This window comes from Cololabis saira, unplaced genomic scaffold, assembly GCF_033807715.1.
Source record: "Cololabis saira isolate AMF1-May2022 unplaced genomic scaffold, fColSai1.1 scf181, whole genome shotgun sequence".
Taxonomy (NCBI): Eukaryota; Metazoa; Chordata; class Actinopteri; order Beloniformes; family Belonidae; genus Cololabis; species Cololabis saira.
The window spans coordinates 1-18,032 of NW_026906345.1; the positions used below are offsets into that span (position 1 = coordinate 1).

Genomic DNA, 18,032 nt, shown 5'->3' on the forward strand with positions numbered 1-18,032 from the left:
TCATCTTCATCATCATCATCATGATCATCTTCAGCTTCATCTTCATCATGATCATCTTCATCATCATGATCATCTTCATCATCATATTGATCATCTTCATCATCATCATCATGATCATCTTCATCATCATCATCTTCATCTTCATGATCATCTTCATCATCATCATGATCATCTTCATCATCATCAATATCATGATCATCATCATCATCTTCATCATCATCATTATGATCATCTTCATCATCATCATCATCATTATGATCATCTTCATCATCATCATCTTCATCTTCATCATCATCATCATGATCATCTTCATCATCATCTTCATCATCATCATGATCATCTTCAGCTTCATCTTCATCATGATCATCTTCATCATCATGATCATCTTCATCTTCATCATCATATTGATCATCTTCATCTTCATCATCATATTGATCATCTTCATCTTCATCATCATCATGATCATCTTCATCTTCATCATCATCATCATGATCATGATCATCTTCATCTTCATCATCATCTTCATCATCATTATGATCATCTTCATCATCATCTTCATCTTCATCATCATCATCTTCATCATCTTCATCATCATCTTCATCTTCATCATCATCATGATCATCTTCATCATCATCATGTGACCTTCGGAAGTGTCAAAGGTCACCGCGTCTGTTGCTTTTCGGCCTGAAAAGACTATTTTGTGTCTTTTTTTGCATAGTTCCCTAACGCTTTGAGCTAAGACACTGAAATTCTAGATTATGTATCAGGAGGTGACTTTCATCCACTGTGCGGATTTTCAGATCTGTGTGACCTTCGGAAGTGTCAAAGGTCACCGTGTCTGTTGCTTTTCGGCCTGAAAACACTATTTCGTGTCTTTTTTTGCATATTTCACTAACGCTTTGAGCTATGAGACTGAAATTCTAGACTCTGTATCAGGAGGTGACTCTCATCCCGTGCCGAGGTCCAGACCCGTGCGACCTTCGGAAGTGCCAAAGGTCACCGTGTGTGGTGCCTTTTTCGGGCCTTTGAAATGTTTTTTGAATAATTCACTAACGCTTTGAGCTGGGAGACTGATTTTTGACTATGTTGCAATGCAGAAGGCACTTTGCTAGGATCTTTTTGTCCCGTGGCTGTACGACTTCCACAGAGCTAGTTGGCATTGCAGAGGGTTCACAGAGTTGAGACTTGGCAAGCCCAATTTAAGCCCCATATGGAGGCCACAGGTCGAGTTTTACTTGGTTTGGTCAAATATTGTGGCAACGTTGTCCGTTCGAATGTTGGAAAAGGTGACGTTTCAAAGCCCCACCCATCGAAAAGTACAGGTCTGATCTGCACCAAACCAACGTCTGTCTGATCAGGGGATGCCCCCAAACAACATATAAAAAATTCAGACTCCTAGCTAAAGGCGTTAGTGAACTATGCAAAAAAAGACACAAAATAGGCCCTGTTCCATTAGTCAGGAGGCTCTCAGAGCTAGAGGTTTCTACACCCTCCTAACCAGCCAGAACGTTTTAGAGGAAACACTGTTGCAGAAGTCATAGAAATCTGAATTTTGTATATGTTGTTTGGGGGCATCCCCTGATCAGACAGACATTAGTTTGGTGCAGATCAGACCTGTACTTTTCGATGGGCGGGGCTTTGAAACGTCACCTTTTCCAACATTCGAACGGACAACGTTGCCACAATATTTGACCAAACCAAGTAAAACTCGACCTGTGGCCTCCATATGGGGCTTAAATTGGGCTTGCCAAGTCTCAACTCTGTGAACCCTCTGCAATGCCAACTAGCTCTGTGGAAGTCGTACAGCCACGGGACAAAAAGATCCTAGCAAAGGGCCTTCGGCATTGCAACATAGTCAAAAATCAGTCTCCCAGCTCAAAGCGTTAGTGAATTATTCAAAAAACATTTCAAAGGCCCGAAAAAGGCACCACACACGGTGACCTTTGGCACTTCCGAAGGTCGCACGGGTCTGGACCTCGGCACGGGATGAGAGTCACCTCCTGATACAGAGTCTAGAATTTCAGTCTCGTAGCTCAAAGCGTTAGTGAACTATGCAAAAAAAGACACGAAATAGTGTTTTCAGGCCGAAAAGCAACAGACACGGTGACCTTTGACACTTCCGAAGGTCACACAGATCTGAAAATCCGCACAGTGGATAAAGTCACCTCCTGATACATAATCTAGAATTTCAGTGTCTTAGCTCAAAGCGTTAGGGAACTATGCAAAAAAAGACACGAAATAGTCTTTTCAGGCCGAAAAGCAACAGACGCGGTGACCCTTCCGAAGGTCACATGATGATGATGAAGATGATCATGATGATGATGATGAAGATGAAGATGATGATGAAGATGATGATCATAATAATGATGATGATGATGATGATGATCATAATGATGATGATGATGATCATAATAATGATCATAATGATGATGATGATCATAATGATGATGATGATGATGATCATAATGATGATGATGATGATGATCATAATGATGATGATGATGAAGATGATCATAATGATGAAGATGATGATGAAGATGATCATAATGATGAAGATGATGATGAAGATGATGATGATGAAGATGAAGATGATGAAGATGAAGATGATCATGATGATGATGATGAAGATGAAGATGATCATGAAGATGAAGATGATCATGATGATGATGATGAAGATGATCATGATGAAGATGAAGATGATCATGATGATGAAGATGATCATGATGATGAAGATGATCATGAAGATGATCATGATGATGATGAAGATGATGATGATGAAGATGATCATGAAGATGATCATGATGATGATGAAGATGATCATGAAGATGAAGATGATCATGATGATGATGAAGATGATGATGATCATAATGATGATGATGATGATGAAGATGATCATAATGATGATGATGATGATGATGATGATGATGAAGATGATCATAATGATGATGATGATGATCATAATGATGATGATGATCATAATGATGATGATGAAGATGATCATAATGATGATGATGAAGATGATGATGAAGATGATCATAATGATGAAGATGATCATGATATTGATGATGATGAAGATGAAGATGATGAAGATGAAGATGATGAAGATGAAGATGATCATGATGATGAAGATGAAGATGATCATGAAGATGAAGATGATCATGATGATGATGAAGATGATGATGATGAAGATGATCATGATGATGATGAAGATGATGATGATGAAGATGATCATGATGAAGATGAAGATGATCATGATGATGATGAAGATGAAGATGATCATGAAGATGATGATGAAGATGAAGATGATGAAGATGATCATGATGATGATGATGATGATGAAGATGATCATGATGATGATGAAGATGATCATGAAGATGAAGATGATCATGATGATGATGAAGATGATGATGAAGATGATGATGATGATGAGTCGGCCAGGAACTGCGCGGCTCTGCAGCCTGCACTCTATCCCCCGGCAGTCCCGGGTGTCGTTTGCGGGCTGGATGGGGATGCGTCTCCCCGAGCCGGAGCAGTGCGCACCGGAGCATCCTCCAGCGCCGGCAGCGCTGGAGGCGCTCGCAATCCACGGCTGCGCGTCCTGCTGCTTCGCCCCGGCGCGGGGTGCGCCCATCTCCCCTGGGTGCTGCCCCGGGGTGCTGCCCATGGTGCTCGGGGGTCTGGAGGCTCTGCTGCCCGGGCTCGGGTCTCCGGAGCCCCCGCCGAAGCAGCGCGTCCCCCGGCACGTCTCCGCCGCAGCCCAGGAGAGCAGCAGCGACAGTACCGGTGTCAGTAAAACCATTTTACGTCTCATATGTTGACCTGCAGATTAGGAAAAAACAGATTTATAGCTCCGAATGGAAACCACAAAGACATCCTTGCAACATTTTGCCGCTGCATCCTTTAGAATAAAGCCTGAATTATGGTCCGCGTTAAATCGACGCAGAGCGTACCCTACGCCGTAGGCTCTGCGTTGGTGTAACGCGGAACCATAAATCAGCCTGGAAGTTACACGTGTCATTTGTTGATGTTTTTTCCAGGATTCTGATTGGCTGTCATGATGCTCTCAGCGTAAAACAACTCTTTATTTCTCAGAATGAAGGGAAAAACATGAACATTGATGTGCAGGAAATTAACCCACTAATGTTGTGTTTCTGCCTTAAGAAATGTTACAGATATCATTGTGAAAATCGCCGTTAACGTCAAAACGGACAGTAATTAGAATACTTCCGTGTGTCCGATCCTCCGTTATCCAATGGGGGACTGATGCGCCCAGCTGCTGGAAGCGACGCGGCCGGTCCTCACTTATCCAATGGGATTGATGCTGTGAGCGGCTTGAAGCGACGCCGCCGGGTTACATTAGAATCTGTTGAGAGCCTGCTGCGTCGGTGCATGACGCTGAGGGCGACCTTGTGCGTCAGAAACTGACGCCTAAGGGCCCTGACCAAGCGTCGGTTTTTGACGCGCTGGGAGTGAGACTGTGTTGAATATGGACCTGTAACACAACTGGTTAGAATATTCTGTCAACCATGTGTTTGGCAAAAACATCAAACATTATAGTTTGGTAAGTAGTGGTTGTGTCGCTGCGTCGAGTAAAGGGCTGCACCAATACAAAGTCAAATCACATTGCCTGACAACGCCACCTCTGGAATTTCACCCAAAGAATTATTTAATATCTCTAGTCAAGACACAAAAGTTCGTTTACTCAAGGCAAGAGACGTGAAATCCAGATACTTTATAAAAATAGGTTTTATTGCACAATGTTTTAAAAGAATACTAAAAAACCAGTCATGAAAATAAAGAGCAAAATAAATAAGGGGCAGGAGCTGTAGCGTACTGGTGCAGAGGGGAACTAGTGAAGGGAGTGGGAGTCTACAAAAATGAAAGATATTAACGTAAAAATAATTAAACACTCAACCACACGTGGCAAGCACACAGCACACAAAAGGGAAGGACTCCACCCAAATCACCAACACCACCACCGGCCTACAGCAACTGCAAAACCAACAAATTGTTACAAAAATAATCATATAATAAACATGCAAAATAAGACAAAAGGGCAGGTAACTACTACACTAAAAAAACACTGCCCGAAATGAAATAAACAAGGTTAAACAAACACTGGTCCCAAGGACTGTTAAACTAAATTAATTAAAAGAAAATGGCACTGTATCGCCACATTTATTATCGGGGTCAAGCCGGGAACTGGGCGAGACTTCAGGGGACCCCAGCAGAGCAGACAAGCACCGCAGTGAGGGCAAGTGGGAGAGCAAGCAAGCAAGCAAGCAACAAACTGCAGCAAACAGCAGCAGGAGACGAAACAGCAGCGGCGGCTTTAATCAGCTGGTGGTTCTGACGTCACACCACCGTCAGCTGATGAGCCTTCCTACTATAGACAAAACTAAATTAGTATCCCAAGCTAAAAGTAAGTAAACTTGGAAGGCAGCAAAAGTAATAGCATACCTTCTATTAGGTTCACACAGGCATAGAGTGAGGGAGAGAGGAAACCCGCACGGTCACCAGCATTTGTCCGTGACCACACTAGTGTTCAGCCAGCGTGGATAACAACCATAGTAGAGAGAGACCTACACAGGAGATGCTAAATCACGCAACAGGAGCACGGCATTCAGTCGCCGCTCTGAGAGGAAATACAAATTATTTTAACATACTGAGAGAGCAAGACTAACAACTAGAGTGAAGCAGCAGCAGCATTACCTGAGAGGCAAGAACGTCCGGGGCGGAAATGACGCAATGGGGGAAGCGCAAGACACAGGGAAAGCTGCCACTTATATACACAGCTGGACCAATTATTGGCTGGCTACCAGCTGTGTTGATTAAGGGCAGCTCCCTCGTTCTGCTACATTCTACCCCCCCTTTCTGCATCGTCGTCCCGACGATGAACAAACCGAGAGCAGACTAGCTCCAAGGTCTAAAGATGGCCTGAACTGAGTTGGACACCAAAGCAGAAGGAGCAGCGGCTCCCACTTCTCCCACTGAACGTGGGAGGTGGTGAACATTAGGGTGACACCCAGCGGTTGACCGTGCCGTCCGGCGTGGCGCCTCCTGGCCGGGACTGGCACGACCGGCTCGGGAAACAACCCCAGAGGTGGATGCTCCACTAAGTGGAGCCAGAGATGAGGATTCTCCTGCAGAGGAGGTCACTGTCACGCCACCCTCAGAAGAAACTGGGTCAGTTGGTCTGGTGGGGGGTGGGGCAGAAGAACCCACTGGGCGCTGTTGCCCAAGAACTACCAGATCATACTCGAAGGAGCAGCTATCCTCAGAAGGGGGCCCTTCCGAGGACGAAGGAGCAGGAGAGGCATAACCAGGCAAGTCCATGCCAACCACGGCCTTCAGCATGGTGCGGTGAACCCGTTTGACCTTAGTTAGGTCCTCCACTGGCGCAATGGTATACACAGAGCCACCTTCCGCCGGTGCCCTCAACACCTCATACCTTACTGAACTCCACCGGTCCCGGGTCTTGTGTGGCCCCCTAGCAGTGAAGTCACGCAGGAACACCACTTGACCCTCCCTCAGTGGCAGGTCTTTGACACGTTGGTCATGGTAGTGCTTCCTTCGGTCTGCTGCATACTGTAAGCGCTCCCTTGCGCCTTCAAACGCCATCTGCAGCCGAGCCTGGTGCTCCTGGACCCACTCGTGAACCGTGCCGCCAACAGGTCTCTCAACTCTACCCAACAGGAAGTCTACGGGCAACCTGGGTTCCTGGCCAAACATCAGGAAGAAGGGAGACTCTCCAGTAGCCTGATGGGGAGTTGTGTTGTAACAGTACAATACCTGAGGCAGGCACGAGTTCCAGTCTCTCTTCCGAGACACCGGCAGTGTGCGTAGCAGGTTATGGAGGGTGCGGTTAAACCGCTCACACTGTCCATTCCCAGCTGGATGGTACGGGGTGGTACGCGTTTTCACAACACCGTACAGACTGCAAAGCTGCTGGATAAGCAAGCTCTCAAAGTTACGGCCTTGGTCAGAATGTAAGCGAGCAGTAACTCCAAACTTATAAAACCACTCTGACACAAGGATCTTAGCCACTGTGGGGGCGCGCTGGTCTCTGCTAGGGACAGCTATTGTGTACTTACTGAAGACGTCTGTCATCACCAAGACGTTTTCCACACCATTTTGTGCAGGCTCTAGAGTGGTGTAGTCAATGGCCAGGATTTCGTTGGGGCGTGATGCTAAAAGATGTCCCATGTAGCTGTGAGCTGTTGGGTGAACATCTTTAGCAACCTGGCATCTCTCGCACTTTTGGCACCATTTGGCCACGTCAGAGGACATGCCAGACCAGTAGCACCGAGACCGGAGGAGCGCCAGTGTCCGCTCTACTCCCTGATGCCCATGCTCCTGGTGGACCTTGGTCAACACCTCACTTACCATCGCACCCGGCAACAACAGCTGGAGCACAGCTTCAGCACCGTCCGACCGTAACACCTGGCGGTAAAGGATACCATCCTTCTCAACCAACCGGTCCCACTGCCGCAACAGAGCCAATGCAGGCCGGGATACCTGGGCCCGCTCCTCCTGGCTAGGACGCTGCTTCTGCCTCCAAAATGCCAGCACAGTCTGGATGACAGGGTCAGCCTGTTGAAGGGCACAAATCTCAGGGGGGGTATGTTGTGGTAAGGCTACAATAGCAGCTGTACTTACGTCAACCTTCAACCCTAAAGCTTGCTGCAAGGACTGGGGCATAGCAGTGCCAGGAAGCATTGCTTCCACAGTCTGGGGACCAGGGGGGTGCTGACGAGAGAGCATCAGCATTTTGGTTACACCTCCCTGACCGGTACCTGATGTCAAAGTCAAACGATGCAAGCTGGGCAGCCCATCGCTGCTCAGTAGCACCCAGTTTGGCCGAGGACAAGTGGCTTAGGGGATTGTTGTCTGTATAGACAACACATTTGTGACCCAGCAAGTACTCCCTGAATTTTTCGGTCATGGCCCACTTAAGGGCCAAGAACTCGAGTTTCATGGAACTGTAGTTCTGCATGTTCCTCTCAGTGGGCCTCAAACCTCGACTGGCGTAAGCGATTGGTCTTACTTTACCTGCCTGCTCTTGGGAAAGCACCGCACCTAGACCACCATGGCTCGCGTCGACCTCCAGAATGAAAGGGAGGGAGAAGTCGGCGTACGCCAGCACAGGGGCAGTGGTGAGCTTGGTTTTCAATGCTTGGAAACTCTGTTGGCACTCGTCCGTCCAGCACCTGATAACCCCACGCTCAGACTTTCTACCAGCCTGAGTGCGACCAAATTCAGCCACTGCTTTGTGCAGAGGGGCCGCCAGTTTTGCGAAACCCTCCACAAAACGCCGGTAGTAACTGGCAAAGCCCAGGAATGACCGCAACTCAGAGACTGTGGTGGGAACTGCCCAATTGGCTACAACTTCTATCTTACTTGGGTCAGTGGAGACACCCTGACCAGTGACCAGAGACCACCATGACCCAAGTAATTTACTTCCCGCTGGAAGAAGGAGCACTTGGTGAGCTTGGCCTTAAGGCCCTCAGCCTAAAGTCGGTCAAGCACCACCTTCAGCCTGTCCAGATGTTGTTCCACCGACGATGAGAAAACCACAATGTCGTCAAGATACAATAGCAGTGACTGGCACTGCTGGTCACCAAAGATGCGCTGCATTAACCTCTGAAAGGTACTGGGGGCGTTGCAAAGGCCAAATGGCATTCTGTTCCATTCAAACAGGCCAAACGGTGTACAGAAGGCCGTCTTTGAGCGGTCTGCCTCTGTAACTGGCACCTGATTGTAACCACTGGCCAAATCTAGTGTAGAGAACCAGAAGACACCAGACAAAGCATCAAGGGACTCATCAATGCGTGGTAGAGGAAAGGCATCTTTTCTGGTCTTACTGTTAAGTTGCCTGTAGTCAACACACATGCGCAGACTACCATCCTTTTTCCTCACCAGCACGATGGGGGATGCATAGGGACTGCTGCTCTCTCTTATTACCTGTGATGACAGCAGCTGGTTGATGTGCTCCTTAACAGCCTCATACTCTGAGGGTGGAACACGCCTATAGCGTTGCCTGACAGGAACATCATCAACCACAGGAATGTCATGAGAGATCAGGTTGGTACAACCCAGATCTCCATCATGAGCTGCAAAAACACTGGAGTACTGCCTTAACAGAGACCTCACCTGACCCTGTTGCTCAACTGAAAGAGCCAACAGGTCCAGGCCCTCCAGCTGCTGCGGTACCGTGGGTGAAACTGTCTGGGAAGACATGGTAGCTGTCCCTGTTTGCACCTCAGTGACTCCAGATGGGAGGCTGACCACGTTAACTGTGTCCAATGTGCCAACCACAGTGCGGGGATACAACACGATGTCCATAGACCCTACATTAACCACCGGTATGTATGCTGTGCCCCTGATAACCTTAACCAAGGCAGGGGAGGCAAGAAACCCCGCAGGCAAACCAGAGTCCAGGGGCTCAAACAACACTGTGGAACCTGAAAACTGTGCAGAACAAGTGGCTGCCACAATCTTCATGACACCACCAGGGATCCGCCAAGCCTTCTTACCCCTGACCTTCACCTTCCCTGAACTGTCCTCTGGGGCTGCAATAGTAGCACGATGGCACCGCTGCAGTGCCTGCACAACAGGCCCCGGAGCCTTAGAGACACAGGGCTGGGAGAACAAAGCCACACCATGCTGCCCAAAGAGCTCATGGTAGCATTTGCGGATCACATTCATCCCCAACACACCAGGCACTTGCGCAGACACACCACCAGGGGGGTCCCTTACAACCAACACTCCACAACGGGGCATCACCTTACCACAAAGTTGTACCTCAAGCTCCAAGTAGCCGATATAGGGGATTGCCAAGCCATTAGCAGCTCTGAGCTGCAGCCAGTGACATGATCGGAGGCGCTCCGGACCCCAAGGCTCAAAATGCTGGCAGAAAAAGCTCTCGGAAACAGTGGACACCATGGAACCAGTGTCCACTAAGCTAGGGACCTTCACCCCACCCATGTCCACATCTAAATGGGGACAAGAAGAAATCAGCTCAGTAACATCTAGGGATGGGAATCGAGAACCGGTTCTTGTTGAGAACCGGTTCCCAGTGTTTCAATTCCTTGGAATCGTTTGCCTTTTTCACAAACGATTCCCTTATCGATTCCAGTGGGCGCGAATGACGTCACCAAGCACGTTGCGCAACGTGCGCATTCGCACCCAGCAGGAAAACACGGGGACAAAGCGGCATAAACGCTGGAAAGTTTGGTTACATTTTACCAAAAAGGATGAAAACAAGGCGACAATTCTTGCAATGTGGACATTTCAACAAAGGGGGGAAACTGTTAGGACTCGGCCGACTGATGCGCTGGGAGCGCGGAGTCAGCCTGCGTGTGGTAAGGGTGATTTATGGTTCAGCGTTACACCAACGCAGACCCTACGGCGTAGGGTACGCGGCACACGCACCGTACGGCGTACCCTACGCCGTAGGCTCTGCGTCGATTTAACGCGGAACCATAAATCATGCTTTAGAAGAGCTGCGCCACGTGGACGTGACATGCGCTCCGGTGGACAGCGGAGCTCCCGACACAGCTGCAGCTCGTCAACTCATCTATGGAGAAGTTAAAGAGCAGTCTAGCGCTAGTTCCTCCTTTCATCAAGGCAGGGAAGAGTATCAGGCCAGAATAGATGAATGTCACCAAGCAGGGACTAAGTTTGTAGTCTTGAACATGTTACTGGACATTCTTGTTCAATTGCTACAAAGTAATTTGTTGTTTTTAGTTAATTTGTACAGAAGAATATTTATTTTATTCTTATTATTTTATATTAAATACATATTTTACTGTATATTACAAATAATTTCGTGGGGACCCCCTGGCACCATCGAGGAGCCCAAGGCTGGGGGCATCTTAAGACCTCACTTATATTTTTTTTGTTCAAAGATATAAAAGTTTTATATCTTTGAACAAAAAAGATCAGAGAAACAAAGAAATTGAAACAAAGAAACAATTTAGTAGTAGTAATTTAGTATTTAGTAAAAATAGTATCAACTTTGTTTTATCAAAACAAAGTTGATACTAAAATTGTTTTTTTGTTTCTTTTTTCCAAATGAGAATCGATAAGAGAATCGATAAAGAATCGAATCGTTAAGCAGAATCGAAAATGGAATCGGAATCGAAAAAATCTTATCAATTCCCATCCCTAGTAACATCTAAGCTACTCGAGACATCTTGTGAGCCAGTAGCAGCCCCACCCAAACTGTGACTCTGCAGTTCAGTGGGCACTAGTTTTCCGACACCGAAGCAGAACGAGGTCGCCTACCAGCATGGGTTGGGGGTTGCGAAGGAAATTGCGAGCGAAGCGGAGCACGCACTCCAGCACAATCCCTTGCAATGTGACCAGGCTGATTGCAGCGCCGGCATATTATGGGGCCAGTACGAGGTGGACAACTGCGCTGCTGGAAATTCTGCAACTGAGCAATACTTTCAGTTAGTTGACTGAGCTGCTCTTGCTGACGCTGTAGCATCTTTCTCATCTCACCCATCTCAGACACTGGGGGTGAAGAGACAGCACACTGGGGGCCACCTTGAACACCATACTGGACACCAAACACTGAGGGGACTGAATAACTGCGGCCCCTTTCACCGCCAGGTAAACCCTCCCGCTCCCACCGGATTGCCTCTGCCCTGATTTCAAGCAAAGTGTAGTCAGGTTGCCTACGCACTAACTGCTTCAACTCACACCGCAGGGAACCATCCAACACATATTCAACAAACTGATCTCTCAGAAGCACTTCAGCATTTGGCATGCAAATAGGTGCACGCTGCTTCACCTTCTCCATGAGGCCCATCAAAGCGAGGGAGAACTCCTGAAGAGTCTCTCCCTCCTGCTGCCTCCTGGAGAAGAAAGCCTCCTGCAGAGCGACATAAGACTCTGAGCACCCGTAAAGCTCCTGTAAAATGGCAAATATTCTGTCAGGGTTCTCTCTCTCTCTACCAGGGCGATACTTTATCTCCTCTCTCGCTTCACCCTCCAGGTGGTCAAACAGGAAAAATGCCTGGTCAATCCGGGATCTGGGCGAGACTTCAGGGGACCCCAGCAGAGCAGACAAGCACCGCAGTGAGGGCAAGTGGGAGAGCAAGCAAGCAAGCAAGCAACAAACTGCAGCAAACAGCAGCAGGAGACGAAACAGCAGCGGCGGCTTTAATCAGCTGGTGGTTCTGACGTCACACCACCGGGGACTCCGTCAGCTGATGAGCCTTCCTACTATAGACAAAACTAAATTAGTATCCCAAGCTAAAAGTAAGTAAACTTGGAAGGCAGCAAAAGTAATAGCATACCTTCTAGTAGGTTCACACAGGCATAGAGTGAGGGAGAGAGGAAACCCGCACGGTCACCAGCATTTGTCCGTGACCACACTAGTGTTCAGCCAGCGTGGATAACAACCATAGTAGAGAGAGAGACCTACACAGGAGATGCTAAATCACGCAACAGGAGCACGGCATTCAGTCGCCGCTCTGAGAGGAAATACAAATTATTTTAACATACTGAGAGAGCAAGACTAACAACTAGAGTGAAGCAGCAGCAGCATTACCTGAGAGGCAAGAACGTCCGGGGCGGAAATGACGCAATGGGGGAAGCGCAAGACACAGGGAAAGCTGCCACTTATATACACAGCTGGACCAATTATTGGCTGGCTACCAGCTGTGTTGATTAAGGGCAGCTCCCTCGTTCTGCTACATTCGCAAGAACTGGAAGAAAGCTTTAGTCATCTTTGGCATGCATGAGATGGCACAAACACATAAGGACAGTGTTGTTGCATGGAAAAGCTCGTGCTCGTGTGCTACGTTCGCTCATAACCTGTGCATCTCTTGGGGCCTAAGCCCCCCCTGTCCTTAAAACCTAGTGACGCCCCTGCTAAATGAGCTTTCAATAACTTAGTGTCCCTGCGCAACACAGAGTATGAAGAAAGATTCCTACACATAAATACAAAAAACAATACAATACTGCTGGAAATAAATCACCTAAATATCACAGAAATAATAAAACAAAATGATGACAAATAATATTTCTGGCAGTTAAAGCCCCATCACTTAGAAATAAGAGACGGGAATCGGCCCGACAGCGTCAGCGACCCTGAGCAGCTGGACAGAGGAGTGGGTTTTTTCCCTCGGTGTCCTCCATCGTGGGTAAGAAGCTCATTTCTGGGAAACGGAGATCCATCCACGTCCTGATCACAGTTTGCGGGTGTGTGGTCCGACCAGTTTCACTTTTCAGCCCCCGCACCACCGTCTTATTCCTCCGAGCTTGTTTGGAAACAAACGCGCGGCTGTAGTCCCGGGATTTCTTTTCGCTCTGAATCACTGCAGACTTCTGGTAATTGTTGCGATGGAGCCAAGCGAACCGTGACGAAACGCCGAGGGGAATAGAAAACAATGTCTTTGGTGACGGATGGCTGTTTTGCTTTATGTTTAAAGCATCTTTATCCGCTCATGCATCAGAAAACAGCAATAAACCGATGAAAAGCGGGATAACAGCAATACATCCTTCATATTAACAAATTAAATGCATGTCAAATGGGAAACACATTATTTAAAAAAATGAATAAGTAAATGTTCTGCTTTTTACAGTCTGAAAACAGAAACACAGAAAAAAAGGTATGTTTCCAGGTTTAGTCGCTAGAGGGCGCTGTTGGACCAGAAGAGGCGCAGATTTGGTCCCCTTTTATTTAAATTCGCATAAAGGAGAAATACAATTTAAATTGAATAGAAAAGAAAAGGAAGTTTAATCTTATGTATTTACGTTTGTCACAGCAACACGACAGAGCCGTTCCTACGTCATCTTTGTTACTCCCCACACACACATACACACACAAACATCACACGCCACACCAGTGTGTTTATTGGTTAATAATTATTGGTCAATAAAAGCTGCAAATGAAAACCATGTGACGTCTGTTAACGAACTGCCTTCAAATACACACACACGCACACACACAGACACACACACCCTGCAGATCTGCAGCAGCTCAGTGGGTTAAAAAAAAAACAACAAAAACAAATGAAACAAAACATTTCTGGTCATTTTATAGTTTAAACTTTATCAGCCAAATGCACAAGAAAATCCGAGGGTTCGGGTTTATTGTTCATGTAATCGTACTAAAAACTCCCAGCTGTGTTTGGCTGCAGCTTCGAAGTAGAGGACAGAAAATGTATTGTTCCTTTTCTCTAAACATTTCCATGTGACTGCAGATTGACAGGATTCATGAGATTGTGCACTTTAACTTTAGAACGGTTCGATTTATAAGGATAACCCTCCATCCCTTTATCCATCCATCCATCCATCCATCCGTCTACAGAGACCCACTGAGAGCATATAATCTGTCCAGCATGTCCTGGATCTGCTTTAGGACCTTTTCCCGGACAGACACGCCAGGAACATCTTCCCAGAAAGGCATCTTAAATGCTAAATGAGAGGAAACTCATTTTAGGCACTTTAGGCTCTTTTGGTCACGTCCTACAACTCCTGAGCGTAGGTGGGTGCAGGAACCTGAGCCACCTGAGCTCTGGTTCATACCTGTCAAGTTTTGGATTTGAAAATAAGGGGAATTGTCCTCCACCTGCTGTCCCACCAGCCCAACCATGGTTACATTTCAAGACAGGTTTTCAAGAAATCCAAAATATCTACCTGTCAACAACTTACAAACTACAATTATGTGCTCAGAATCTGATAGGCCTACCGTGGTTGACACTGAAATTCCTATACATGTAATTCCTATAATAGACTCTAAATGAAAACACAAAAGTAAATTAAAGAACATTTATTTATTTTGAATATTTTCAGTTTATATACACATTGATTGTCTTCAAGTGAAACGTTTACATTTTCACTCATGTGGCTCTCTGTTATTCACTGAGTGATGACACAGACGCATCATGTTTCTGTGCCTCTAGCCGAAATAACTTTCAGAACACGTATCTGAGCGCCATCCTGCTCCTCTTTAGGAAAGTAAATTTGGTTTCCCATTTTTAGAGTTATTTACATGAAGTCTTTGCTTTTTTGGGAGAAATGTCTTCACACTAGTTACGTCCATCTCTCTGATTTGTTGTTCCGAGTTTGTTCCCGTTGTCGCTACGCAATTGGAAGTTCTCGCGAGGCTAGTGACCATTCACAGTTTGGAGAGGCACAGGAATGCTTTTTAAAAAGTGTTATATTATAAACGGGAAATTTACAGGCAAATACTAATAGGGAAGGACAGCGGGAAAGAGAGGTAAAATACAGTAGTTTCCCGGCCAAAACGGGAGACTTGACAGGTGTGCTCTGGTTTGATCTGTTAACGTTTCTGGAAATCCTTGGTGGTTAGCTTTTTAGCATCCCTCAAATATGTATTCGGAGGAAGTTCAAGAAATCAGTTCTCTTAACAACAAAAAAGTAACTTCACCGAATTGGAATTTTCTCTTCGTCTTCTGGGGTTGCTGCAGTTTGTTTTATGCCACGGATCTGATTTACAGAGACGCGGAGAGTCCAGAGTGCACCTCTGATGGTCTGTTAACTTTTACGATGCTTTCCATGAGACATTATCTCCCTTAAGAACAGCTGAAGGCTTCAGAAGGAGCAGATTTCTTCTTCAATGTTAGACAAAACTCATGTAACTACGCGCATAAACACCAAAGCCGCCCAGCAGAGACGGAAGGGAAGAGGTGCCAAGATGGAAAGTTTCAGCTGTGGCTCGAAACTCAGTGGCAACAAGATCTGTGCGGCCAAAAGCCCAGCGAGCTGAGGCCGTCCCGAGGATGAAAGCCGCTGCGAGGTCACTCCGAGTTTGTTTTCCAGACAAGACGAAGTTTGGCAGAGTGGAGTTTCCCAGCAGGCCGCCACACAGATGACCAAAAACTGTAAACAAGCGGTTATTTAACCCGCCGCTCAGACGATCATGATGATGAAGACGGAGGTGGTTGACGCTTTCATCAAGTTTGGAAAGAAAGTCGAGCTTCTTATGAAGTAACTTTATTACATCAATTTTAACGAGGAGTTTGGAGTTTCATTGTCCCAGAACAGCTTCAACAACCGATAAAAGAGCCTCAGACCTAAAAGAAGTTATGAATCGTGTCATTCATGAAGAGGTTCAGCAAACAAAACCACATAACACACAAGGAAGTCTTTGGGCTGAACAACTTTGTTTAATTTCTTAACATAAGGCTGGTAAAACATTTCAAAACATTAATTTATACGAATAATTCTTATAATAATGCCATAATAATCCCAGTAAAGAGGTGGGAATAAAAGCAGGTAATGACGTCAAGTGATTGTAATGATGATTCGGTTCCAAATCAGTATCAGTCGTTTACACGCACTAACAGAAAGCTGAATTGTTGCCTTAATCCGACCGATATCAAAGTTTTTACAAGACATTTATACACCATAGCCGGGCCAAACGGAAGCTCTCTAGATCAAGCTTTTAGTGCCAGATTGTCGTCCTAGTCCTAATCTGAGTTATTCCAGCATGTAACAACCCACGCTTAGCCAAGCTAATGACTGCGCAGGGACCCCCCCCTTCTGGAAGTGACGACACTGCGAAAGCCTGAATATCAACACAGTAGAAGAAGACAAACAACAAAGAAGGAACCGGAGGAACGTAAAAGTGAATGAAAGCCAGAGACTCTGAGGAGCAAGAATCCACTGGGGATCTCATGTTCACCAACAAGTCACTCAGTGCGGTTCCATGCACATCTAAATCAAGCTATTGACAACAATCCAGCTAAGGATTAAACTGGAGGTTCAGAGAAATCCAAGTAAACATGCATGAGAAGACAATCGATTATTGAGGGAGGTGCGTTCGACTCCGCAAATCTAGGTGGCGCCACACACACTTTTTCATTGGCGTTCACCATTCCGGGTTTTCCTTCCATCCATGAATTTGAGTCCCAGGGCGGTCAGTAACTCGGCTAAACGTGGGTTGGTATATATGCTGGAATAACTCGGATTAGGACACATTATCTATCACTAAAAGCTCCATCTCAAGAGCTTCAGTTCGGTTCGACTACAGCCGGCTATGGTGTATACATGGCTTTTGAAAATTCAATATCGGTCAGATTAAGGCAACAATTCGACTTTCTGTTAGTGCATGTGAGTGAGAAATGATTGAAATGTTTAAAAACAATGTTTCTAAAAGAAATGGCTGAAAGAATGAGCTAATTTCTCCTCCTGCAGCGCAGAATGTCATAAAACGTGTAGGAATCTGGAGCATCTGAATCTGAGAGCATGAGAGCGCACGTCTGTCATCACTCAGAAGACAACTACAATCATCAACAGCTGATGGACCCACATGGACGAGGAGGAGCCTCCATCAAAACAGGACGCCACTACGGAGGAAGCTGAGGAAGAGAAAGAAGTCTGAGGTCAGCATCTCTGGACTCAGAGGCGTCTGGAGGTCGGCGCTGGCGTGGGTTTGAATCCGTGTTCTGGACAGAGCTCAGTAACGTTCTGCTTTCAAAACCTCCCACTTTCCATGGATGTCCTTGCAAGCAGAACCCCCTTAAGAACATATTATGAGAAGAGGAAGAGCATGATGCTGGACTGACCCGCCTGCTGGAGAATTTAGAAACAAAGAATGTGAAACACGTGAAAATCAAAACTAAAATGTTCCACGGAGGGATATCTTTGCTGTCAGAAGGTTTCTAGAGCGCCGTGAGAAGACAACATTACAAAGCGGCAGAAGATTCAAGTTTTCGGCTTTTTAACAAAAATGTGTTATTAAATACGAAACTGGAAAAAATGAGACATGAAGAAGAAAAGAAATCCCGGGTTCACGCAGCCATGTCTGGAAAGAAGGGAAAGGGATGAAAGATGGAGTCCCAAAAGTTGGATTGTGTCAGAATGCACAGTTACACATCGTCACATTACATACATGAGTGTGTGTGTGTGTGTGTGTGTGTGTGTGTGTGTGTGTGTGTGTGTGTGTGTGGGGGGGGGGGGGGGGGTGATCACATCCAGATGAGTGAAGAGGCCAGACGAGCTGAGTCACTTTCTGTGTGTGTGTAACAGCGTTTAAGAAAACTTGGCAG

At 46.3% G+C, this 18,032-nt stretch overlaps 1 pseudogene; it reads right to left on the reverse strand.

Annotated features, from left to right (window-relative positions):
• Positions 1 to 5,913: 5,913 nt before the first annotated feature.
• On the reverse strand, positions 5,914 to 14,611 carry LOC133439546 (uncharacterized; annotated as a pseudogene).
• Between the last annotated feature and the right edge of the window lie 3,421 nt (positions 14,612 to 18,032).